The 23,830-nt window shown below is 40.3% G+C and overlaps 1 long non-coding RNA gene across 1 annotated transcript in view; it reads left to right on the top strand.

The window, feature by feature from the left end:
- The first annotated feature begins 2,176 nt into the window (after positions 1-2,176).
- Positions 2,177-23,830, top strand: part of LOC140491814 (uncharacterized) — a 50,641-nt gene continuing 28,987 nt past the window's right edge. The window contains exon 1 of the long non-coding RNA XR_011963436.1: positions 2,177-2,442. This is a non-coding gene — a long non-coding RNA (uncharacterized lncRNA). The remainder of the gene's footprint in view (positions 2,443-23,830) is intronic.

Genomic DNA, 23,830 nt, shown 5'->3' on the forward strand with positions numbered 1-23,830 from the left:
AAGAGATTTAGAGACACATGGACCCCAAGCAGGCAAATGGGACTGGTTCAGTTTGGAAAACCGAGTTGGAATGGGCAGGTTGGACCAAAGGGCCTGTTTCTGTGCTGTGTAACTCCATAATTGACTACATCAACACAACCCAATGTCATTCAACGGGATGGTACAACATTTTACTTCCTACAACTCAGAGAAGCATTTTAATGCAAAATGTTTATCTTTTTGGATCACTTCTTATTCCGAATGTCCAGATATGAGTGTTGTTCATTGTTTCTTGTCACGTTTTGGAACTAATCAACACACTGTTTTGTTAACTCAATAAAGCCTGGGTCAATTGGGTACTTTTTCACACGTCAACTCATTTGCCGTGAGAGAAAGGCCTCCACAAGGGAAGGGATCCATATTTAGTGAACTTTGTTATGACCAAACAAGTCACAAAGGGAACTAATTCATCCCGTCTCACCCAAGAGCTTAACAATTTGGAGCATCTTATCCAGAACTACAACAGGTTTGGGGCAGCATGCTAGCTCAGTGGTTAGCACTGCTGCCTCACAGCACTACGGACCCAGGTTCAATTCCAGCTTCGGGCGACTGTCTGTGTGGGGTTTGTACGTTCACCCTGTGGCTGCGTAGGTTTCCTCCCACAGTCCAAAGAAGTGCAGGTTAGGTGGATTACGATTCTAAATCCATCTGCGTTTGAGTTCTGAGCTGACTCTGAACCACCACCACTATCACATTGACCCAACTAACGTGGAAGTTGCCATTTCTCAGGTACCATCATTTGCTGTTGGGCCTATGTTGCCTCACGGCTTGCCCTGCCCGCACGCTGGGCTCACTCTCCTCCCTTGAGGGTCTTGCCATTGCCGCCTCAGACACTCAGGAGGCTGGGCCTACTCTTGCCCTCCAGAGGACACTGAGAAAGACTTTTTAAAAAGAAAAGCAGACAAAGGGGTGGCATTGTGGCTCAGTGATTGGCACTGCTGCCTCACGGCACCAGGGACCCGGGTTTGATTCCAGCCTCGAGTGACTGTCTGTGTGGAGTTTGCACATTCTCCCTGTGTCAGTGTAGGTTTCTTCTGGGTGTTCTGGTTTCCTCCCACAATCCAAAAATGTGCAGATGAGGTGGATTGGCTGTGCTAAATAGCCCATAGTGTTCAGGGTTGTGTAGGTTAAGTGCATTAGTCAGGAGTAAATGTAGAGCAATGGGGAATGGTTATGGGTGAGATACTCTTCGAAGGGTTGGAGTGGACTTGTTGGGCCAATGGACCTGTTTCCACACTGTAGGGACTCTATGATTCTAAACAGATGAGCTCTAGGCCAAGAGCCTGGACTCAGTGCTGCTGCTCCGCTGCCTCCATCTTACATGCTTTCCAAGTATTTGTTACATTAAGAGAACAGAATTGCTGTGGGTTTCTATTTTCTCTCTTTAGAACACTACATCTGTTGCAGCTGTAAGTTTTAAAATGTCAATGGACCACATTCCAAGTTGTTAAATCTACTAAACACATGCACACCTCTTTTACTTGGGCCTTTTCCTCAAAGTCCTCTCATTCCCATTGGAACAATTTCCAATGATACTTTAAGGCTTCTCTAAAGCTCATTGTTCTAGTGCAGAAAGTTCAGTAATTTTCAGTGGAGTACAGTGGAGTACATGGTTCCTAATTATCAAGGCTCCTTTTTTCTATTTGCTACGGTTCACAGCATGCAATTCATATCTACTGAAACTTTACTTCTTGTCTAAAATGTGACCAAACATCTATGTTCCAGTGATAATTTTCAGGATTTCCCCGAATCTACCCACGGAGTTTACACTCAGGAAGCTGCAGTATCAAGTGATCGACCATTACTTCCTTTTTTGTTACACTGCTGGGGTTTTCTTAGAATTTACGCCTGATCTAACACTTTTCAAAAGGAAACCGTAACTTTTTCTTTGAATTTTCCTTCTTGAATAACTCTATTTCTAATCAATATAAGCCTTGGGTTACTTAATGAGACTTGCATGTTATCATACTGTACAAGTGGCTAAATCAAAGAGGTTTTGAACTGCCATCATGTCATGAGTTTTAAATGAGTCGGGATACAAGGGGAATTTCCCACAGCTAAAACTGCATCAAGACATGTGAATGGAATCCACGCTTATGCAAATTAGCAGCACATTTTCCTTTATATACACAAATGTTTATGAACTAGTCACGTATTATGTCCAACGTAGGTGTTCAGTAAATCTAAACACACGATGCAGTTATTTCATTCAAATGTAATCGACTAGAAAATGATGTGTAATGGGTGACTACGAGAGGGGGAAGGTAAAGGAAACTGCCCAATCATCATGAGTAAGTTTTATCGATGAGGATGGAACAGACAAGAATGAGAGGCGACAATCAAGGTAGAGATAGAAACTGAGAGAAGCTTTGTCATTGAAATTTCTGGAGCTGAAAACACAAGGTAATTTGAACTCTTTTGCATATGTTAAAACTAGATCAAGATTGGCAAAACAGCTAATTCATGCCAGTGATCTCCTTTTCTTATTAATTGCATTGGTTTCTGCAAAAGTTGTGCAATCTTTACAAATGAGAAGAAATAATTGAGAGGTGACATGGATGCAATCAAATTCGTAAATCTTACCATTTAAAAATGCCCAGAAATTAAATTTTGGAAACAATTAAAAAGGCTTCAGTTTCATGGCAAATATTTATGTTTTATCAAATATGTTAAAGTACTATTTATTAAAATGTTTAATTACACTAGGCACAGAATATTCCAAGATCATATACGTATGACACTTACAGCTATCTCTGTATAGTCTCTTAATATAACAAACATATGGAAATTATATATAATAATCATTAGAGTGTATAGACTTATGAAAATTCATATTGAAAAGGAGAAATAGACCAACAATGTCAAAATTTTTACATGGTTTTATATTTTAAGTTCTTTGGTGAGAAATAGTGATACTTTAAACTTAGTTCTTTAAATATAATTAAAAATGGTAACTTCATATGCGAAAATTTGGGGAAGGCAAATTAATTCACGCCAATAAATCTTTCATCCTTGCAGAGTATTCTTTTAAAAAGTATTCCCATATAATAGAGAAATGAGATCTAATTATCAGAACATTTCAAGATTTTCTCCATTTTAAAATAAGGAGGTTAATTAATGCTACTATTCAAAGGATTGGCCATCTTCTGTCCTGTAGCTCTACTTAAATGTTAACAAAAAAATTTAATTTTTGACAGAAACATGTTCTAAAAAATAGATCTGATTCCAAAATGCTAACTGCCCGTTTTTGGCAGCTCAAACCACTTTCAATACAAGTGGCCATTACGTTTTTTTTAATATTTTGATTCACAAGAAGCTTCCTTGCACTTATTTCTCACGAGTATTTGATTTGCAGCCAGACCCTTCTCCTCACTACTAACACAGTCAATTCACAAGTGGGAGCATTTGCAAAATTGTTCCTTCACCCAAAATTTCTAAATTGTATTGTAGTAGTGTGCGATAAAAGTATTTCCTGGACAAAGAGCATTTAGAGCAAATAGGCAGTAATTTTACTGTTTAAGTACAATACTAAAGGAGACATTTTTGTGGTCAACTTTGGTAAAGTAAAGCATTCTTCACCTCGTTATGAATTATTTTATGTAACTAAAGAGTCATTTCCCTCCAGCTATATTTTAAGATGTCTTTATTTGTACATAAATAACTAACCAGAAAAGTGGTTCTCATTTTTAAAACTCAGATTCTCTTCATTTGGAATAACCCAGCCTTAATTTTCCTTAAATATAGTGGTTTCCCACTTCTTTCAAATAGATTTGGGGTCAGTTTGTGTCACATACGATTGCCAGTTTTTCATTTGCCCCACCTGAACAGTTACCTACTTAGTCAGTTGTAGGTCTATTCTCAAAAGCAAGAGAATTTCTGTGGAATTTTTTTCCAAGGGCATGGTAAGAAACATGAGGTAGGTAGGATTTGAACCTGCATCGTCTAGCCTAGGGGGCAGAGATACTACCACTGCACTGCAAGACTTCAAGGGCATTTTAGATGCTGGTAGCTAACATGAAATAAGAAAGAAAGAATTTACAGAACTAAGTCCACCATTTTCAGGATATCAGCATTAATCATATAGTTGTTATAATCATATAATTTAAATAAAAACTAAATATATTCTGCATACTGTCAACTGGAAAGAAGGTTGGAAAAAATGGTGTGAGCATTATCTGTAGACAGTCGCTTATTCTGGAGGCATTTGTAGCAATCTGGAGGATATCTGGCCAAATGTTTTGAGTAAATGATGTATGTAGTTAAGACAGACAAATGGTAATAAACATAAGGCATCAGTTTACAGACAATTGCACATCACACATCAATGAAGACAATTATTCTACCTTAAATTGTTGCTGACCCACCCCGGCTCCATGTCTCTCTGCAATTAATGATCCATGAACAAAACTGTTCACAGCAGTTGTTCTTTGAAAAGAGAGTGAAGTTTCATGAGCATGATAATATTACAAATTTGACAAAAATACAGAAAGGCATATTCGCATTATGTAACACAGCAGTTTTGTACCCTTCTGTCAGACTGTCTCTGTCCATGTAGAATTTGTGAAGGTACACAAAAGCAGACAGAAGAACCTCATTATTTTGTGAACTGCGTCAGACATTTAAGAAGGCATTGATCCATCACATCGATTATATTGTACAATAATTGACAACAAAATATCTATCATATGAAAGCAACTTAATAGTAAGTTTTTTTTAGGTAGAAACAGTTGAATAGATTGATATTAAAACTACTTGGAATTATAAGGAAGCATATTGCATCCGAATCAATTTGTGCTGAGCATCTTTAACAAATAGGACCCATTGAAAAATGATAATTGCACATAGATCACACCATTATAATCTTATGCTATATCTTGTTCCACATAAAGAATCATAGCTGCAAAATACCTGTATTGTAAAAATGAACTATTTAAGCCATTGTATTACAACAGTTGTAAATGAAACAAGGTAGTCTACAATGTAAGAATTACAGAACTCTTTTTGAGTACATATTTGCGACAAACTAACATTAATATGTCTTTTATGAGCACACTTCATATGGATGCAAGCATAGTTAGTCTGTTCAGATCCCTGTTTACTTGCTACGTCAACCTTTCCCTATCACTACTTACATGAATTTGATATATTTGACTTATTTTTCAAGAAAACTTTGCAAGATGACCATTATATAGAGATCATGTTACTGAAGCCCTCAGATAATATGCACAATTATAGAGTCACAGAGTCATAGAGCACAGAAACAGACCCTTCTATCCAACCAGTCCACGCTGACCATAATCCCAAACTAAGGTAGTCTCACCTACCTGTGCTTGGACCATATTCCTTCAAACCTTTCCTATTCATCAACTTATCCAAATGTATTTTAAATGTTGCAACTGTACCTGTATCTGCCACTTCTCTGGAAGTTAATTCCACACACAAACCACTCTCTGTGTAAAATGTTTGCCTCCCGTGTCCTTTTTATATCTTTCTCCTCTCACCTTAAAAAAATGCTTATGCATCAAAGCCAATAGGACAGATTATTGGGGTTGATTTCCAACATACCTCATGGACATTGAGGATTAATTGCCCATTACAGAATTGCTCAATTTTTATTTCCATTGTAAAGATGGCAAGTGGAAAGTCTGCCCCATTATATTACTTCCATCCAGATCAATTCAGCAACTCATTGCATTCAAGAGTCATCCAGTCAGACTCTTGAGATTCATTATATTATTGATTTAACATAGCACAATTACTGAGCTTCATATATTTGAAGCTAACGTAAGACAAAGAATTGCAGACTTTGGAAATGTGAAGCAAAAGCAGAAATTGCTGGAGAAACTTAGCAAGCCTGGTAGCATTTCAAACTGGTTCTGGAGAAGGTTCAAAATGTTAACTCTGGTTTATGTCCCCAGATGCTACTGAGTTTCTCTGGCAATTTCTGTTTCTGTTTAACTGGAGGTAGGTCATGGATATGAAGGGGAACAGTTACTTTATTTCACAATGGATGATTAATAATTATCTGCTTTGGAAACGGAAAAGCAAGTCAATCAGTACAGCATCTCTGAAGAAAGAGGAGAGGTTTTAGATGTGAGAAAACATTATTTTCTGCATTTGTCACCTTTTGGATCTTGACGAATGTGATGTGCATATCCACCATTCCTTGTGTTTCTCTTCAGAATCCAACATTTTCCCTTGTTGCTCATTCCATTTTATAAACTGACAATATTAATTGAATAAAACCAAATCTTACATCATGGGAATCCATTTTGTTACTTTACTGACCTTAGACTGCAAAATGCCTGCTCCTTGTGACTCTCCTTATCAAGATGACAATGTGATTTAAAAAAAAATTGGTACTTGGTAACAAAGACCTATTGATATTAATGTTACAGATTTTTAGAATACTAGTTCCATTATAAACAAATCAGGACTCAAACTTCCAATATGCCAGACTGACTCCAATTCTTCTTAGACATATTTGGATTTTGTTGACAAATTTGGAGATGTTGTGGACGCCAAAGAAGGTTTCCTCAGAGTCCAACAGGATCTTGATCAGATGGGCCAATGGGCCGAGGAGTGGCAGATGGAGTTTAATTTAGATATATGTGAGGCGCTGCATTTTGGAAAGGCAACTCAGGGCAGTACTTATATACTTAGTGGTAATGTCCTGGGGAGTATTGCTGAACAAAGAGACCTTGGAGTGTAGGTTCATTGTTCCTTGAAATTGGAGTCCCAGTAAGACAGGATAGTGAAGAATACGTTTAGTACGCTTTCCTTTAGTGGTCAGTGCATTGAGCATAGGAGTTGGACATCGTATTGCACCTGTACAGGACATTGGTTAGGCGACTTTTGGAATACTGCTTGCAATTCTGGTCTCCCTGCTATCGGAAGAATGTGTGAAGCTTGAAAGGGTTCGGAAAAGATTACAAGGACATTGCCAGGATTGACGGACTTGAGCTATACGGAAAGGATGAATAGGCTGGGGCTGTTTTCCCTGGAGCATTGGAGGCTGAGGGGTGACTTTACAGAAGGTTTAAAACCATGAGGGGCATGGACAAGGTAAATAGCCAAGATCTTTTTCCCTGGGGTGGGGAAGTCTAGATGGCACAGGTTTAAGGTGAGGGGGGAAAGGCTTAAAAAGGACCTGAGCGGCAACCTTTCCAAGCAGAGGGTGGTGCGTGTATGGAATAAGCTGCCAGAGGAAGTGGTGGATGCTGGTACAATTACAACATTTAACAGGCATTTGGATGGATATATGATTAGGAAGGGCTTAAAAGAATATGGACCAAATGCTGGCAAATGGGACTAGATTCATTTCGGATATCTGGTCAGCATGGATGATTTGGACTGAAGGGTCTGTTTTCATGCTGTAAATCTCTTTGACTCTATAACTAACATTTATTGAATTATAATACAAGTGAGTGATTTTTTAAAGGCTAGTACAGTGACTAAGTAAGAACCAATTACTCTGATGTCAGACTGGGAGTGGCATAACCACTATAGTGTTTTTTAAGTTTAGTGTGGGATGTGGGTGTTGCTGCTTGGGGCAATATTTACTGCCTGTCCTAATTTGCCCCTTGCAAAAGAGACGGTGAGCTGCTTTCTTGAACCGCTGCAGTCCACGTGCTGTGGATTGACCCTCAATTCCCTTCAGGAGGTAATTCCAGGATCGTGACCCAGAGACGGCAATATACTTCCAATTCAGGGTGGTAAGTGGCTTGGAGGGGAACCTGCAGGTGGTGGTGCTCCCATATATCTGCTGCCCTTGTCCTTCTCGATGTTAAGCAGTTGTTGGTTTGGCAGGTGCTGTCTGAGGATCTTTGGTGAATTTCTGCAGTGTATCTTGTAGATAATACAAGAGTTGGTGGGGGCTGGGGGGGGGGGGGGGGGCGTTTGACTGAATGCTTGTAGAAGTGGTGCCAGTCCAGCAGGCTGTAGTGTCCTGGATGGAATCAAGCTTCTTAATTTTGTTGGAGCATCCAAGCAAATGGGGAGCATTCCATCACACTTCTGACACACAGTTAGTATGCAGTTAGCCTTTAAGAGACAGGTTTATGATATCATATCTGTATCACAACACATAAACAGAGGGTTATAAGTGCCTCAGACTCACATCATAACTGGGCCCACTTGATGTATGCCCTGTTGTTGAAAGCATGTTACACATTGTGTCTGAATCACTCAATACTAGCCCATACACAGAAGTGCCGGTGATTGTAGTAGTTGTAGAATTAGGTATTGTAATAAATGTTTATTCAATATTTCTATGTGACCCATACCTAGTTCTTATGACACGGGAGTTAACGTAACTATCGCTGCATTAGATAGAAGAGCCTTTTACTGAATCGCAATTCCAAACCAGAACAGTTGGCAGTTAAACAGCAGGACTGCAGTTCATCCGAAAGTACAAGACTGATCCAGTTGGACGTTTTATGATAATCTAAAAGGATCATATTTCCAGTTTTAACTGAACTTAAATCCTCTCACTGCCATATTACCTGGATTATTTTCCCTGGCCTCTGGGTTACCAATCCAGTAGCATAGCCGTGACGTGACTGTACACGATACTTATTTTCAATGATACAAACTACATTTTGGTCAAAATATTTGCATTTTTGTGTTTTAAACAAAGCAGCATTTAAAAGAAGTAAATGTAATTACATTAAAAATAAAAGGATTGTGGATGCTGGAAATCTAAAATCAATACAGAAAACGCTGGAGGAACTCAGTTGGCCTGGGACCTTCTGTGGGAACCTGACCATGCCCTTCATGATTTTATAAATCCCTATAAGGTCACTCCTCAGCTTCAGAGAAAACAGCCCCAGCCTATTCCAGTTCCAAATAAAATCTTACTGGACTCGAAATGTTAACTCACATTCTCTCCCCACAAGTGCTGCTCGATGTGTTGAGCTTCTCTGGCACTTTCCGTATTTAAGGTAGTTACATTGTGGACCTGTCCAATTAGAGTTTGCAACACAAGACAGAAATCTATCCAGAATGTGAGAGAACATCGTGATTTAGCGACTCACATTTTACATCAGCAAGTTTTTCATTTTACTTCGTGCAAACGTATACATTAAAGTATCTCCTCAATTATGTATAAAAGACAATGACAATTATCTCAAGACTATTTCCCTAGCTGCTTTGTGCCACACATCAGTACAACTGTTAAGTGCTTAGCAGCATTCACATTTCAAAAACTTTGTTGCACCAATATTCTCCAGGTTTTTCCTTGATGGTTTTGCTTTATATGGTTACATTAGTATCTGCAGTCCTGTTACTTCACCACAGTGGCCATTATCCAACTGGTCACTGTTTGCCAGTGGGTGGTATCAGAGCCAGATTATGCCAACACACACACATGTACATTTCCAGCAGGATTAAGTGGCTGGGAAATGGAATGGAACTGTGATAAAGGAGCAAGAAACCTAGCTAAAAGGATTTCTCTGTCATACACCAGGGAAATAGAGTCATAGAGTCAAAGAGATATACAGAAAAGAAACAGATTCGTCGGTCCAACTTGTTCATGCCAACTAGATATCCTGAATTAATCTTGGCCCATAACCCTCTATGCCCTTCCTATTCATGTACCCATCAAGATGCCTTTTAAATGTTGTAATTATACCAGTCTCCACTGCTTCATCCGGCAGCTCATTCCATACACGCGCCACCCTCTGTGTGAAAAGGTTACCCCTCAGGTCTCTTTTAAATTTTTCCCCTCTCACCTTAAACCTATGTCATCTCGTTCTGGACTCCCCCACCCCAGGGAAAAGACCTTGTCTATTCACCCTGTCCTTGCCCCTCATGATTTTATAAGCTCCCATAAGGTCGTCCCTCAGCTCCAGCGAAAACAGCCCCAGTCTATTCAACCTCTCCCTATAGCTCAAACCCTCCAACCCCAGCAACATCCTTGTAAATCTTTTCTGAAGCCTTATCAGAGATATTTTTAAATATTGTGACTGTTGCTCTAGCTTAAACTATTTAATCACATTGTGATGATATAATGGCTTTAAGAGGTATATTTTAACCTTTGTTTTATGGAGAAAGTCTGTTCCAAAACATTAAACAGCTTGTGAGGCCTTGGGTTTTTCTTTTAAGTAGCGAGAAGGGATAGTGTCAAGCTCCCACAGAACCAGGATTTTAGTTTAACTTTCAGTCCCTGTTGGGGTATGGAAGCTGCTAAATATCTCTCCCTGCCAGGCAAAACACCTGAGGTCGCTCTGTCTCTGTCAGAATTTTATCTTGATGTTCTTTCCCACTGGACTGCATGTGAGACAATTGATTTGACTGAATTTGTCTTTGTCATGGGCGTGTTCATGGGATGTTACTATATTGGAACCCAGTTGCTGTTTAGTAGTTAAATAATCTATTATTTGACCTTTAGAGATGTTATTCCAATTTTTCTTACTTTCATTTGTATTTTAACTATTGTGTAAGAGTAAAGTGTGTTTTGATTCAATCCTGGTAGATTGACCAAACAAATTGCATTCTGAACACAATGCCTTCCACTTGTTTTTTCAAAAATAAAAAAAAGTTAAGGTCTAGTCTATTTTCTTGATATATTTTGAGGGGGTTTAGTCTGATCTATAGCCACACACAGACTAAAGTTGAACCTGGTGTCTTTGAATACATAGAACATCATAAACCACTTAAAGGATATAGTGGAGATAGAGGGAATGGAAGGGATCAACTGTTCACTGATAAAGAACTCCACTCTAATGGTAGGAATTTAGCATGCCATTTTCTGAATAGTTGGAATTTTGCAAGAAATTTATCATCAGAAATGATATTTAGCTACGGCTAAAACATCAGGTCATTTGAGATTAAAGGCCTTCCATTTTCTTTACTGCACTTAATCTGAAATACAACCCATCACCACATAATCAATATTTACTCATGGCTCACTTAAATACAGACGCATGTGCAAAAACTCATTAATTGATGGAAAATGCACTAACATCGCCTTAAAAATAAATGCAATCAGTTCAGCTGACGATTGTATTTTGACACTCCTCAACTAATAGCAAGGCCTCAGTAAAGGTTATCTGTACGACAATAATTTACATTTGAAACCTGATAAATCAAAGAGAGTTAACCATTTGTCTTTAGCAGCTAATGCCACTGCAATCTTTCAAAAATCATATCATGTTGTAGCCGTGAGATTAATTTTATGAGGATTCAAAAAGTGTCCCTTTCGCTCTGTTACAAATTAGGAACAAAAATCGAAGACAGATCTGAAGTCAAATTTTCCTTGGACATTCCCTCAGTGTTCTCCATGACATGACTCCCAGTAGTTTTTTTAAATACATTGAAGGTGTCAATGGCTAGGCCAGCATTTATTGCCCACTCCTAATTGCCCAGAGGACAGTTCAGAATCAACCACATTGCTGTGGGTCTGGAGTCACACATATGCCAGATTAGGTAAGGATGACAGTTTCTTTCCCTAAATGCTATTAATGAACCAGATGGGCTTTTCCAACAATTGATCCACAGTCATCATTAGATTCTTCATTCCACATATTTATTGAATTCAAATTCCACCACCTGTCATGGCGGGATTTGATTCCAGATCCCCAGACGTTACCTGAGTCTCTGAATTAACAATCAAGCGTTAATACACTAGGACAGTCTCCCCATATTTCAATGCTGCGTTCTTCAGGCCCCCCCACATGGGTACTATTTTGTGTGAACTAGATGCATTTGGCTCTCTCTCTGACTTACCCTCCTTCCTTCAAGAAACAATTACATGGTAAAGTTCAAGGAGGAATTCAGCACAAAGCTTCCTTTTCCCAGATAAAGGAAACGAGTCCGACTGTGGAGGGTACTCCCTGGATTGTTCCTGCATTCAGCAGCTTTTACCCATATTCTGAAGTAATAAAAGCCGAAAGAAAGAACTGTGGTTGCTGTCAATCAGATGCCGCTGGAAGGGCTTAGCAGGTCTGGCAGCATCAGTGAAGAGAAATCAAAGTTAATGTTTCGGGTCCGGTGACCCTTCCTCAGAACTCACGGATGCCTGTGAGACCTGCTGAGCTTTTCCAGCTACCTCTGTTTTTGTTGCCAAGGTATAACCCTGCTAAAAATTACAATATAAAAGAGGATCACGATTCCTCTCTAGCCCCTGTATGAGTGTAATTGAATGCTGACTATTCAGCTTGGTATGACTAATAATTTGTGGCTGCACAATTTCAAGAAATTTTTTATGCCAGCTGTCGATAGATAAGTACCCACCTCACTTTACAGTGATTTAAGTTCCTTCAGTTCCTCCTACTGTTATGGACCAGGCCAGACCCCTCAAAATATTTCAAGAAAGTAGCTTAGACCCTAACTTTGCTCATTGTTTTAAGCAGGTGGAATGCTAAAATCCTAAGAGGGATGCAACTAGTCAAACCACTCAGTTTTAAACAAAACAGAATTTATTTACAAGATTACCATATAAAAGAGAACAGAAAACAGAACTTAAACTATCCAAAAACCCAACAGACCATTCCAAAGTAATGATGCTGTTCCAAATACTCGCAACAATCCCCATAAACACCCCTTGGCACAAAAGGTAAAATAAAACACAGGGTCTTACAGGAGAGAGAGAGAGAGAGAGAGATGGCAGTATGGAACACCCTCTTCCATGTAGTTGTTTCTTAAATCATCAGCCTCAAGTCTGCCTGACTGTTTTCAGTGAACAGCCAGACTGCCAAAAATCAAATCAAACCAGATAAAAGCTGAGCTGGGAGAACTGGCCATTCCCTTTTCATTGTATCCTTTTTTTAAAACTTGAAAGCCTTTTTTCTGAGGCAGTATCTGTTAGCTATTATCAAATTGGCTCGAAAACCCATCAAAACCTAGACATTTCAGAGCCTGTGTCTTTACCACCTTCCGAAAAAAAAGGATAACGTAACTTTGATAACTGAGCAACATCATCACCTTATCCACTTGCAAATTTAATGGCAGCCATCACAAGTCAGTAGGAGCTAAGAGATTTTTGCATGTCAAATAGTGGATATCCAGTATACTTAGTAGAAATTTGTAAAAAGAGTAAAAAGATCTAGGTCCAAAAAACTGTAAACGAACCTTCCAGCTCAGTGAGTAAACCTACATTCAGAACCTCAACCTGAGCTACAAATCTTCTCAAAACTCTCTAGGTGTAATCCAATTGGAGGGTTGAAAGGAAAGCATTAATGGTGAGGTCTAACCGCAGGTATTATCATCGCAGTAACTGGATGTCAGAATGTTGGAGATTATCTGATATACTCATAGAATGTGGTCCTCCTTGTGCCTTTGTATAGCACTCTACTGACTACGATGTCACATCAGATCCAATGAGATTGGTCAATGGAGAAAAACGATTTTTGCCAAGAGTGTAATTACATATTTTATATCTGGGAGACTTATGCCAATCATTTATTCAGTTGTCTACTAGCAAGTGATGGATATTCAATGTAATCTCTCCTATTCCCATTGGAAAATCATGTGGCTCATCAGTTACGAAGACATGTTGAGTATCCCTCAGACAGGGGGGTTCATAAGGATCATGAGATCACTCCATCCTTATGAGCAATATCTTCTTTGACTTTTGTGCATTTGTTACCCCAAGTTGTGTGCAAGTCATGAAAAGAGACAGAGAGAAAAAGAAAGAGAGGGGTGGAGGGAGAGAGAGGGAGTGAAATTCCTATTATATTAAGTACATTTAACGTTTTGTAAAGTTTTGATATGATGATGTCACAGAATTTTTATTAGCCTTAGTTCGCACTTTCTTGTATTTTGTGAATGTATATTTTTCTGCTCTTCCAGACTTCCCTATAATTACATCCTATTTTGACTAAGGGGTGAAGCCCACAACCAGTTCAGACTGGGCCTGAAGTTTTTGCTGTATCAACAGTGATATTCAGAAAACAAGGTATTTTGGAATGTTGGCACACAGATTGCTAGGTTCACCAAACCCTGGGTTCTGTTCGACGGTTTGAAGGGTAAGTCCCCCAAAATGAAATTTCAGAAAGCTGAGAGAAATGTAAATGGTGGTTACTTTCTGAAATGGGTTCTGGGAAGCCTTGTTAGTTTTTATTTTTAATTTGAGAATAGTATTCCCAAGAAATAGTTTCTCATCTTCTATAAAACAGCATCAGAAAGGGTTAATTACGTGGAATCCCTATAGTATAGAAGCAGGTCATATGGCCTGTTGAATTCACACTGAACCTCCAAAGAGCATCCCATCCAGTCCCAACCCTATAACTCAACATTTCCCATGCTTAATACACTTAACCTGCATAACCCAAGACACTATGGCACAATTTAGCCTGGTCAATCCACCTAACCTGCGCATCTTTAGACTATGAGAGGAAACTGGAGCACCCACAGGAAGTCCACACAGACACAGGGAGAACGTTTCCACCCACAATCCAAAGATGTGCAGGTTAGGTGCATTGCCCATAGTGTTCAGGAATGTGCACACTAGGTGAATTAGTGAGGGGAAATGTAAAAGTAATCGGGTAGGGGAATGGGATGGCCTGATGGCCTGATTCCACACTGTAGGGATTCTTTGATTAGTTCTATGTTGGAGAATGTGTTGCTGGTGCTGTGGGACAGCAGTGCTGGCCATTGAATAACCCCATTACGCAACTATATCCAAGCTGTCAGCACATCAAGTCCATGTAGCTAATAGAACATGTACTTATGCTTAACTTGTGGTTTAGGTTTCATGAGAGACAATTATCTACCTTATTTAGTAGATGTAACAATACTATAAATAGTTCATTAACACCATTTATAAAAGCCTTTATTGTTTATCAAGACTGAACCCAGCTTCTGCCAAAACATCCACGTGGGCGTCCTTTCCCACAAGGCATCAGGAAGACAGGCTGATACCAGTAAGAAGGATACATAGAAGTGAAACAGCCCAAGGCACATGATATTAGCAATGTTAATATGGTGTCAGTGGTGGGTGTTCAGAGACTTAGATTATCGACACACTAATAGAAGGGGGAGGCGAAGGCCTACTGGTTTCAGTGCTGCACTGGTAATCCAGAGACCCAGGTAATATTCCAGGGACCTGGGTTCAAATCCCACCAGAAGCAAGATGTTGGAATTTGAGTTCAATAAAAACCTGGAAAAAGAATCTAAGGTTGATTATGAATCCATGTCAATTGTCAGAAAACCCATCTGGTTCACTAATGCACTTTAGGGAAGGAAACTGCCATCCTTACCTGGTCTGGCCTACATGTGATTTCAGACCCACAGCAGTGTGGTTGACTCTTAACTGCCCTTGGGTAATAAATGCTGGCCCAGCCAGCGACACTCGAATCCTGTGAATGAATGAAGGAAAGTACTCAATTAGAAAAATATTTGTGTGACCAGTTTTAAAGTTACTTATGGCTTGAAGAGTTACTACTTTGAAGAGTAACTTAAAAATACCAAAAGGACTCAGAATTGAGGTGATGCTTGAATGGATCTGCATGCATGCATTTTGAAATCATTCTATGAAGAAGAGTGCTGCATATTTTTGAGGAGGGACACTGGATTTCTCTCTACCCACAACTGCTACAATGTAGCACAGAAAATGACACTGCACATGGAACACTGGGGCAACAGTTGGCTGTCCAGTCTCTCAAAACTATCCCATCATTCAGTAAGGTCAGGGCTAACTTGCACCTTTACTCCATCCCTCAATTTCATCAAGGAGTTTCTGCATGTGTGTACAATTTAGTTGCAGCAACAGGGATGCTAAAGTAAAATAGCGCAATAATCTGAATTTAGTTATTCCGAAATGGAATGTTTATATTCAATTTCTCCTATTGATAAAAAATTGTCTGCTTCCTTTCAACGTCATTTGTTGCTTGGTTCCCACTGAGTATTTATTGTGAGTCATAATGGAAAGGAATGACAGCACTTATAGAGGTCCATATTTTCTCTGTACGACTGAATCATTGGTATATGTCTGAGCAGGATTCCACAGTGTTGTAGTTATCTTCCAGAGCCTCATTCAGTGGGTCACAAGTGACCCTGGTCAATGAAGTCTTCAAGTGTATTAGACCCCGAGTCCCAACTCAGTCTGACCTCAATCCACACCCAGAACGTCTAATGTGTATCTTTGTTTTCATTGTTTGAAACAATTATTTTTTTCTAATCCAGTGATACTTATTATCTTAGCAGAGGTCAGCAAACAGCAGAGATCTGGTGTGTGAGGCTTAGTTCCCAAAACAAAGTGATTTTGATCTCTGATAACAATACAAATGAGTGACTGAAACGGTTAGTGTAGGGATAGGGTTGTCTGTAATAAAACAGAGCCTAATTCCCTGCTGTAATTTGATCTGCCATGGAAAGTATAATCAGGAAAAATCCCCAATCCCAAGTTTAAATGGATAAGATGCCCCTAGGCCTATCATTAAACAGCCAACATGATTAAGTACTACCTGGAATAGATAGCAAATTAGCACATTTTACTAATCACATATTGATATAATCAGTATTCAGACAATTTCTAAAACATGTCATACATCATCTTTACAATTGTAGATAATTAATATATTACGGAACATACCTTAATGAAGGAATATTAATTAGTAAGATATCAACAGGCCAAATCTTAATTCTTTTCCCCCCGAATCACCCATTTAATTTAAACACTCACAGAAATACGAACTGAACTTCAGCAATTTCCATCTAATTGTAAGGGTGTTCATTTCCATTTCTCAAATTGGCTCAAGGTTGAACATTCTATATTTATAGTCCCTACCAACATGCTCTGTCCAAGACAGTACACTATACATATGTTGCTCATTGGCTTCTGTCACCTCTATTCTTCCATAATCGTAATTACTTCGACTTGCAATTTAGCAAAGCATTATTGGACATAAAGTTTAATAAAACTCCATTTGAAGTAATGTTCAAGATTGGGTTCCCTTATACAGCTGCTGCAAGTCATTCTATTTAGCAATCACCTGTTCTACAATACTTTAGGAGAGACCCAACTAGGTATACATAGGAAAGCATTCAAAACAAGCCAACATTCAAATTTCAAGAAAAAGTAATGTGCGTTGATATTGCATTTTGCCTGACCTTTGCGTGCCATTATGGATACCTCAAGTTATTGCAATGTGTAGTCACTGTTGGAACACAGCAAGATGTCACAAGCCAAATGCCAAGAGTGTCTGGTTTAGTAATGTTGGGAACAAATGTTTGACACAGGAGCAGTAACCTTCGTGCAATTATAAGATTGCATCTAACAATATTTAGTTGAAATTTTTCTTCAAACAAGAATTGTATTTTTTGCCATTCTAATCCAGCGAGCAAATCAAGCAGAACTCATGAACTACCTTATGCAGCAAGCTTGTGTAAGCAAATTAAATTATTGGGAATTTACATGAAAACTACAATTTTGCAGAACTTTTGTCGTGGCTTTACCTATAATAAAATACTTCTTAAAAATTCATTTGCAGGATGAGGGCTTGGCTGGCTGATTCAGCATTTATTGACCAGAGGGTAGTTAAGAGTGAACCACATTGCTAATGGTCTGGAGTCACATGTAGGTCAGACCAGGTAAGGATGGCAGTTTCCTTCCCGAAAGGATGTTAGTGAACCAGACAGGTTTTTCAAAATGGCCACCATTCGACTCTCAATTCTTGTTTGTTATTGAATTCAAATTCCATCACCTACTGTGGAAGGATTCAAACCCAGGTTCCCCCAAACATTAGCTGGGTCTCTGGATTAATAGCCCAGTGATGAATTTTGCCCTTCATTGCTAAATGGATTGAGTTTAAAAGCAGGGAAGTTATGTTGCAGCAGTCCAAGGTGCTGGTGAGACCACACCTGGAGTACTGTGTACGGTTTTGGTCTCCTTGCTTGAGAAAGGATGTATTGGCACTGGGCGGGGTACAAAGGAGGTTCACTGGGTTGGTTTGGAATTGATAGGATTGGATTATGAGGAGACACTGAGTAGACTTGGATTGTAGTCGAAGAGTGTAGTGCTGCAAAGGTAGCAGAGAGAATTGATGTTTGGAGCATAAACTTTTCATTCTGAATTCCTGATGAAGAGCTTATGCTCAAAACATCGATTCATCAGCTCCCCGGATGCTGACTGACTGCCTGTGCTTTTCTAGCACCACACTCCTCGACTCTGATCTCCAGCATCTGCAGTCCTCTCTTTCTCCCTAGATTGGGATTATATTCATTGGAATTTAGAATAATTAAGGGGGATCTGTTATGGACCAGGCCAGACCCCCTCAAAACATTTCATGAAATTAGCCCAGACCCTAGGTTTGCTAGTTGCTTTAAGCAGGTGTAACGCTGATATTCCAGAAGGGATGCAGCTGGTCAAGACACTCAGTTTTAAACAAAACAGGATTTATTTACAAGATTACCAGATGAAACACAAACAAAAGAGAACAGAATACAGGATAACTTAACCTATCTGAAAACTCAACAGACAATCCCAACTTAATGATGCTATTCCAAATACTTGCAACAATCCCCATAAACATCCCATGGCACAAAAGGTAAAATCAAACCCAGGGTCTGACAAAAGAGAGAGAGAGAGAGAGAAAGAGAGAGATGGCAGCGTGGAACACCCTCTTCCATGTAGCTGTTTCTTGGTCCAGCAGCCTCATAGCTGCCTGACTGCTTTCAGTGAACAGCCAGATTGCTAAAAAAACAGAGAAAAGTTGAGTTGGGAAAACCGGCCACTCTCCTTTCATTGTACAAGTGTTTTTTGTAAAAACATGAAAGCCTTTTACCTGAAGCAGTATCTGTTAGCTATAATCAAATTGACTCTAAAACCCTTCAAATTTGGCTTTTCAGAGTCTGTGTCTTTTATGGCCCCTCTGAAAAAATGCCAGCGACAGCGTAACCTTGTTAAAAGAGAGGCAACATCACAGATTAGATTAGACTCCCTACAGTGTGAAAACAGGTCCACACCAACCCTCAGAAGAGCAATCCACCCTCTGACTAAGCAACTAACACTGTGTGAAATTTAACATGGTTGATTCACCTAACCTGCACATCTTTGCACTGTGGGAGGAAACCCACACAGTCACGGGGAGAATATGCAAATTCCACATAGACAGTCATCTGAGGTTGGAATCGAACCTGGAGACCCTGGTGTTGTGAGGCAGCAGTGCTAACCACTGAGCCACTGTAAAAACATATAAAACTAGGGAGGGAGTGGATATGGTCACATAGGAACATAAAAACTAAGAGCAGGAGTAGGCCATCTGGCCCCTCGAGCCTGCTCCCCCATTCAATAAGATCAGGGCTGATCTTTTTGTGGCCTCAGCTCCACTTACCCACCCCCTCACTTAATTCCTTTACTGTTCAAAAAATTATCTTAGCTTTAGAAACATCTACTGAAGTAACATCAGCTACTTCATTGGGCAGGGAATTCCATTGACTCACAACCCTCTGGGTGAAGAAGTTCCTTCTCACTTCGGTCCTAAATCTGCTCCCTGTAATTTTGAGACTATGTCCTTGTTTCACCTGCCAGTGGAAACATCCTCTCTACTTCGAATTTATCTATTCCTTTCATAATTTTATATGTTTCTATAAAATCCCCCCTCATTCTTCTCAATTCCAATGAATATAATCCCAGTTTACTCAGTCCCTCCTCCTTAGCCAACCCCCTCAACTCCGGAATCAACCTAGTGAACCTCCTGTGCACCCCCTCCAGTGCCAGTACATCCCTTCTCAAGTAAGGAGACCAAAACTGCACACAGTACTCCAGATGTGGCCTCACCAGCACCCTGTACAGCTGGAATATGACCTCTCTGCTTTTAAACTCAATCCCTTTAGCAATGAAGGACAAAATTCTATTTGCCTTCCTAATTACATGTTGTACCTGCAGACCAACCTTCTTGCACAAGGATATTCATGCACAAGGACACCCAACTCCCTCTGCATAGTTCCAATCTACAATTGAAGTAATAATCCTTTTTACTGTTACTCCTACCAAAATAGATGACTTCACATTTATTAACATTGTATTCCATCCGCCAGACCTTTGCCCACTCAATCAAAGTATCTATGTTCCTCTGCAAGGTTTCACAGTCCTCTGCACACTTTGCACTGCCACTCATCTTAGTGTCACCTGCAAACTTTCACACACTAGACATGGTCCTCAATTACAAAACATATATATGATAGACAGGATGTTTCCACTGGTAGGTGAAACTAGGACAAGAGGGCATAGCTTCAAAAGATGGGGAGCAGGTTTAGGACTGAGTTGAGGAGGAACCTCTTCACCCAGAGGGTTGTGAATCTGTGGAATTCCCTGCCCAGTGAAGCAGTTTAGGCTTCCTTCATTAATGTTTTTAAAGCTAAGATAGATAATATTTTGAACAATAAAGGAATTATGGGTTATGGTGAGCGGGTGGGTGGCTGAGTCCATCAAAAGATCAGCCATGATCTTAGTGAAAGGGGGACCAGGCTCGAAGGGCCAGATGGCCTTCTATTGCTCTTAGTTCTTATGTTCTTATAATATCACCAGGCCATTGGCTCCCTTTGTTCAAACCCAAGAGTACAAATTTCGAGATGAAAAATGGTGCAGTAGTTTTCATAGAATCATAGAATGCCTACGGTGTGGAAACAGGCCACTCGGCCCAACAAGTACACTCCAGCCCTCTGAAGGGGATCCCATCCGGACCACTGAGCCAGTATGCTGCCCAGTTGGTAGAGATGTGGGCCAGTGAAGCTGTCCTTTCTGTGTGAGTTCAGCTGCAGCAAGTGATCACACTCTCCTGCATTCAATGCACTCCCACCCCTTTCAACATCTCATTTCGAAGCTGAGCAGGTGCCACTAATGTTTTACTTAAAATGTTACTTTGGAGACAGGACACCTCCAAGTCTGGGGCACTTTATGTGCCATGTTCTCAACCTGGAAAGCCTCCTTGGCATTCCAGTCTGGAATGCTGTTGAGCCTATTCCGAGGTCAGTAATTGGGACAGCTCTAAAATATTATGAGCGCCCATTTTCCACATGGTGTGGGCTTCAGATGCACATGATCCGATTGCTCTGCTTCTGAAGGGAAATTCCTGTATGTAAAAACATGAACTGGGAAGCATGTTTAAATGGTTCATTTTTAAAACATGTATAGAAAATAACTTAATTAGAGGAAATGAAAGATGGAATTGAGAGAGAGGAAGACGACAGAAAAATGTATTTTTTAAAAATCTTACAAAATGGACATCAAATATTTGCAAACAATAGGTGGGCGACTGAGACACTGAACATTGTTAAAAATTCACTTCCACTTGAATTGATAAATGCACCATAGAAAGGTAGGACTTAAGAGAGGCCCCACCCCCTTCCATTTATCTCTCTACCCACACAAGCTTCATTCCTGATGAAGGGTTTATGCCCGAAACATTGATTCTCCTGCTCTTTGGATGCTGCCTGACCTGCTGTGCTTTTCCAACACCACACTCCCAAATCTGATCTCCAGCATCTGCAGTCCTCACTTTCTCCTAGCAAACAAAACAGACATTTTTGGAGAAACTCGACAGGCCTGGCAGCATCTATCAAGAGAGAAACAGGGTTTTGAGTCCATGACCCCTTCTTCAGAACAGATCTGGACTCAAAACATTAGGTCTGTTTCTCACTCTGCAGTTGCTGGCAAACTTACTGAGTTTCTCCAGAATACTTTCTGTCTTTGTCGGGTTCAGATTTCCAGCATCTGCAGTTTCTTTGTTTTGTTTTAGACTGGGAACCATTCAGTTTTGAAGTGATGATATAGCAGTTTAAACAGAGGTTGGCAATAAACAAGTGACTTGGCAATAATTGAAACATTCCAGAAAATGGGAACGTTCAGTTGGATTTCACAAGTTCAGACAGCAGCAGCTTTTAGCTCGCCCCTTCAGACCCAGTCTCTTAACTTACCATCTTAGCATCGAGCTGCTGTGGACCTTTAGCACGAAAGCCAAAATAGAGAAGCCAAGACAAAATTGAAAATGCTGGCAATGCTCAATACACCAGGCATTGTCTATGGAGGAAGTGAACGCTGATTTTTTATGGTGGCTTTGTAGTCACATCGATTGGGAATTGCATGAAGTTTGGATGCCTCCTTTCTGAAAACTACCGTATATAGATTAGATTACTTACAGTGTGGAAACAGGCCCTTCGGCCCAACAAGTCCACACCGCCCCGCCGAAGCGCAACCCACCCATACCCCTACATCTACCCCTTACCTCACACTACGGGCAATTTAGCGTGGCCAGTTCACCTGACCCTGCACATCTTTGGACTGTGGGAGGAAACCGGAGCAAACCCACGCAGACATGGAGAGAACGTGCAAACTCCACACAGACAGTCGCCTGAGGCGGGAATTGAACCCGGATCTCTGGCGCTGTGAGGCAGCAGTGCTAACCACTGTGCCACCGTGCCGCCCACTCGAGTGATGGTCAATCTCATGTAAAAGTCGAACCCCTATCTTTAGTCAAATATCCTGGAATTGTCCATATATCTCGGGTAAAAGTCGACCCTTGTTCTTCACAGATAACAGATCAACGTTTATGGGCCAATGTGCCGGCCGTCATGACCAGCTCCAGCTTTCTAGTCTACCCGTTGTTCGGCTCTTAGTCTTCCAATCTGCTTGCTGTTGAGATCCACTCCGGGCTTTCAGAATTACCATAATTCATTTTGTTCATGTTCATTTAGAGATCAATTAGGCTTCTGCTAATGACACGGTATGAATTTTGACGGGCATGAATTTCAGCCCCACAAACATCGCATCCATGTAATAGTCAGCCCCATAACTTTAACCTTTAAAAAAATCCAAAACATTTGACTATTATTTGAGTATATATGGTATCTGCAAGTTAACTTTTGAAAAATTCTTTGTGCCACTTCAGTAATGTTGAGAGGTATCTTCATATTCACTTTGTTTATTCACCATTAACAAATATCGAACAGTGCGGCTTAAAGATCAGTGCTGTATTCAGAGGGGGTGGGGGCAAGGTTGAGAAATCTTTGCTACAGCATAGAATTAGAATCCCTACAGTGTGGAAATAGGCCCTTCAGCCCAACAGGTCCACACAGATCCTCCAAAGAGTAACCCATCCAAACCTCTACATTTACCCCCGACTAATGCACATAACCTACACATCCCTGAGCACTATGGGCAATTTAGCATGGCCAATCCACCTAACCTGCACATCCTTTGGACTGTGGGAGGAAACCAGAGCACCTGGAGAAAACTCCACACAGACAGTCACCCGAGGCTGGAATTGAATGTGGGTCTGTGGTGCTGTGAGGCAGCAGTGCTAGCCATCTAGCCACCATGCCACTTCAACCTTTCCACCTTCTGCTGTTTTGAAAACAGGAATGCTGCTGTGTAATTCACAGCCACCCACTGGACATTGACAGGCTAACCCATCTGACAACTACCTCAGGTTATCCCAGTTGGGAAGAAATCAGAGAGAGCGCTCTGATATTCAACAAACCGCTCCTTGACATCAATAGGCCGTACTTCATTTGACTTTAAAAGTTAAAGAATAAATTCGCGAGACAGGTCACAAAGAACATGTACAGGAAAATAATACATCTCTGCCAATGGACTACCATTAAATTGTTTCAGTCATTTTTGTGTGGGTTATTTAAAGATTGCTTTGACTGCTGTGAGGGAGGGCAAAGGGCAGAGGAATTCTGCATCCATCAATGTGTCTTTTTACTGTATGAATCAAAGGGTTCAGAAAACACTTACAAGGATGTTGCCAGGGTTGAGGGTTTGAGCTACAGGGAGAGGCTGAACAGGCTGGGGCTGTTTTCCTGGAGCGTCGGAGGCTGAGAGGTGACCTTATAGAGGTTTGTAAAA

The sequence above is a fragment of the Chiloscyllium punctatum genome, chromosome 20 (assembly GCF_047496795.1).
Source record: "Chiloscyllium punctatum isolate Juve2018m chromosome 20, sChiPun1.3, whole genome shotgun sequence".
NCBI lineage: Eukaryota > Metazoa > Chordata > Chondrichthyes > Orectolobiformes > Hemiscylliidae > Chiloscyllium > Chiloscyllium punctatum.